The sequence below is a fragment of the Gavia stellata genome, chromosome 1 (assembly GCF_030936135.1).
Source record: "Gavia stellata isolate bGavSte3 chromosome 1, bGavSte3.hap2, whole genome shotgun sequence".
NCBI lineage: Eukaryota > Metazoa > Chordata > Aves > Gaviiformes > Gaviidae > Gavia > Gavia stellata.
Window position 1 is genome coordinate 121,393,204 of NC_082594.1, and position 4,466 is coordinate 121,397,669.

Here is a 4,466-nt window from a genome sequence, read left to right on the forward strand (position 1 = left end):
CACTCTGTTTTGTTTAGGGTCTTTAAGTCCTCAGTTCTATACTGGTGGCTGGAATAATTAGGTTCTGTTTTGAAGGTAGTGATTTTTTTCAATATAAACATGAATTTGTCACTTTGAAAAAGGAACTTTCTTCAATTTCAGAGGTTTTTTTTTTTTCATAGTTTGAGCCTCTTGCATCACCCAGCTCTGCTTCTTGCCAAGTCTAATTTCGTCATCCTACCCTACCATCAACAGTGTGCTTTTGGGGAGGGACTTTTGGCTGACTCGGAAGAGTTTTTGTACTTCAGCTTAGGTTTGCCTGGTAGCACTCCCTTTTCTACCTTGGGCACGGAGGTGCTGTTGCAATACTTAAAAGCAGTATCAAATAGATCACGTGTGACAGAACTCCCCTAACTCTCTGTAAAAAGCTTTTTGCCCAATTCCCTCCTGAAATATCACTGAAGTGGTATTTGACAGATTTGTGTAGCTATAAAAGCTCTCAATTGCTATTATTACACAGGTCTCTGGAAATATACTGATAGGCTTAAGTCTCCGTATTTCTGATTCCACCTGCTAATGCAGGCCTAGTCTATATCTCTGGCTAACTACCTTTCTCCTCTTGGCCAGATTCATCTGTTAGTTTGACTCTGGAAAGGAAAAAAAAAAAAAGGACAATTGTTATTGCCTTGGCCTCAACACTAGCTGGGGAGGAAGGGTGGAAGGAATAAAATACTTCCAGTGCTCCAGTGTATGAATCATAAAATCTAAAATGGGGTACCTGCTTACTTCTTCACTCATTTTTGAAAACAGGGAGTCATCTAAGCATGAAGTGAAGCAGGCAGTTAATCTCTTGTATAAAGGGAGCCATAGGTTTGATTTCTGATAGTATTTTATGCAACTTTCCTTCTCTTTCTCATTCCATTGGCCTTTCTTTTTGCTGTGGCATTTAATTTACTGACAGTTAGACATAAATGAACCACTTGTTCTCAGTTGGTGAGCCCAGGTCTTTGGGACGGCCGTGAAGCCTGCGTTCACATGCAGCACATGAGAACCATCCTCTGGTGACTTCTCCACAGCTCTGAATTGCATCTGAGAGACCGGACGCCGGGGCCAAGGACACGTTGTGATATCAGGGACAGTAACGTGGAGCGGAGGAGAACAAGGTGCTTCTCATCGTTTTCGGCCACCAGTACCAATGGGTGCAGTACTATGGCCTGTTTGCTTGTTTCTTACGGGATTTAGAAAACTAGGGATAGCTGCTGACTTGCATGGATCACCTCAAGGGCAATTTGGCTCTGGCAAAGCATAAAATTAAGCAAAAGTTCCTGCTTCTAAAGATGCACTGAGGCCCATAGCTAACCTGGTCAGATGTGAGAGGCAGCCCCTGAGGATGTTTTAAGAGGAGAGAGACTGGATCAGGGCAATGAACTACCAGTTCTGCAGTCACAAGGAGCAAGGGTGGCAATGCCAGTGGAAACAGTCACACAGGGTGTGCTGTCCTTAACCTTTCCTGCCTGTCTTCACCCCATTATGTCACTCTGCAATTGTGGAATTTTTGTGCTGAACACAAGTTGTACAGGACTGTCTGGATCATGACATCCAGGTAACTGGGCATTTGGTCCTCAAGCCCATTCACCAGGGACCAGAACAGCACTTTCAGCAGCTCTCAGTAAGCTTCAGACCTAGAGAAATAAAACAAATTACACCTGTGTGTGCCATATACTTTTATTAATTCTTACTGTACTGTGTGCTCCACATATTTCATCAACACAAAATTGTCTCTCCATTCTTCTGAGACAAATTGTGTTGGGCACAATGAGAGGATGAGAAATATTTTCTGCAGGTTTACTCACCTCTGTATTTTTTGACAGTATGGCCATTATACAAAACTGGTTTATCTCCGTGTTAGCCAGCTCCATGTTGTTTCTCCTTTCACACATTGTGGCTTACTTCTCTGTGTCCTGTCATCTCTTCAAAAAAAATACTGCAGTCTTTGCCCATGTTGTTGTTATTTATTCATTGCCCCAGGACAACATAATGCGACTCCAGTATTTGCACCTTTAGGCCATGATTTGTGACTTCTGCATGCAGTTCATTTAATGTTTGCTCATTTACTGTTCCTACAAAATACTACATTGACCAGTTTTCTGCGCTCTCTCTTCTCCTGTTGATGGGGCTGTAATTTCCTATGTATTCAGCCCAAGCAGGGCAAAATATTCCTTTTGTAAATGCTTCTGGTGTGAGGTGGCTTGCATGTATCTCCATTTATGCTGGGAACAGTTGGCTGCTGTGGACATGCTGGTGGAACATACCAGTGGTCAACAGGCAATGGTTAGGGAAGAGAACAAGAAAAGGGCAGGTCTATAGAACAAGTTCCCCAGACCATTCTCCTAGCCCCTCGCAACTTATGGGTCAGGTTGCTTTTGACCAGAGGCAGCGTGTTTGTGTTCAGTGGCCTTTAAGGCAGCTTGCTTTCATGAATTTGTCCAATTGCCTTTGAACTCTTTCACAGCTTCAGCATCCAAGACAGTCTGCGGCAGTATCCCAGCTTAACTCCTTGCACAAACAAGTACCTCCTTTAGTATTTTTGTCTACCTGCTGCCTGTTAGTTTCATTTGAGGTCCCATAGTTCTTGCAGTTCTTCCCCATGACTCTCATGTTTTCATGGGTTTTTTCCCCCCACCTCCCTCCCCCTGCAGCCCTTAACTTTGCAGTAAAAGAAATGTGGGAGCCACTGCGTGTTCCCCATGTCATGTAAGCAGTAGTTACATAGCACTGACTGGGATGAGATGGGCTATAAAATTCAGTAGGGCACAGTGCCGAGAACTTTGATACTTGACTTGGAACAGGAAGGAGAGGAAAGACCATTTGGGACTTTTTCATAATTAGCCTTACTTGTCATATAAACGATACTTATCATGTGTCCCTGGTAGTGATAAACCAAGAAAAAAGACTGTTCTTATATCAATCCCATGCTGCAATAATCTCTGTAACATCCTCTAGGTTAGAGCTTTGTGTAAGCATCTGTTACTGTCTGCAGCAATTCTGGGAGATGGAACTAGATGACCCAGTTTTGGCATTCAGAAAAAGGGGTTGGAAAAAAGCTCAGTTCAGGATTCATGCTACCAAAAGTAAGGAACCTTTCACTGAGCTTGCTATTACAAATGCTGGGTCTGTTGAACAAAGCTATGACAAAGATACTGTGATGGGAAAATCCAGAATATATAGAAATGCAAGCTGTGCCAACAGTTGCCAGAATCAGAAGGTGCTATAGGCTTATTTTTACATACTTATGGCACTCTGATGTTGTTTCCCTTTTTTATATATAGAAGATAAAAAATATTGAGGAGTAAAACTTTTTATGGCTAACTTGAAGAATGGATTAAGAATTTCATGGAAATAGATGGAGGTATGTGAACATTGCTTTCTTTTTTCTTTCTTGTTTTTTTTTTTTAAGGAAGTACATGTGTGACAAAAGATGTTTTAAGAAATCTTTGGGAAAAAAAACCCCAACAGAACAACCCAAAAAGGTCTTTCTCTTACTTGCTCAAAATGTGCTTTTTATTTTTGGTTACTCTATGTGGATTTCTTTGGATTCTGGTTTCTTTTATTCTGATTTTATATATCCATATACTTCTTCTTCTGTGGAAGTGTTGCTCAGAGCTTGGACAAAGGAATATGACAAGTCAGCTTCCCTAGTTTCCTGTGGCCTTGAGATTCTCAACAATTTATTTTTCAAACCTAAATGCCAGTGGGTAGGTTTATAAATCTTTGGAGTTAGAATCTGTAGAATTTAAGCCTTAAAATTAAATATACAAAGCATTTACATAATGTAAGGACTCTATTATTTGCTTTGATACAGACATGCCTATTAAAATGATGAGCTCTCATTAAAATTGTATTTTGAATGCTTCAGTAAAGCTTTTTGGAACTTAAATGCATCTGCATTCAGAAACCTTGCCTAGTCTGTCACTGTTTTTCATAGTAGGAGATTGGAATATATTCAGCTGCAGGAAAAATTATTTAGCTAAAGTGTAGTTTGAAAGTTTGCATGACACTGGAGTCTTTTTAGGGAGTGTGTTTTACAAATAGATGCTAAAGCCGCCTCTTTTGCTACAGCTGTATTTTGGGGTTTTTGGCAGGTGGGAATGGCTTTCGTTTTGAAAAGTATTTGAAGACAGCTGCTTCTGTTGAACAGGTGAGATGTCAAAAAGCTGTTGATAGGTAAACAACAATGCATTTCTACAGAGTGCTCTACTAACCACACATGTCCATTTCCATTTCCACACTAGGCACTTGAAGCATGTCTCCAAATTATAGCTACGCAGGAGCTCGCAGCTCACCTAGCGGAGTTTAATGATGAAGAGGTGCTTCCTGTACATTTAAGGCTTTTCAGAGGACTTAGCAGAAATAAGGTAATCAATCTCACTGCAACCCTTACATGAGGTAGGTAGTTAATTGAAAAGAGACAGCCTTGATACTTTTGC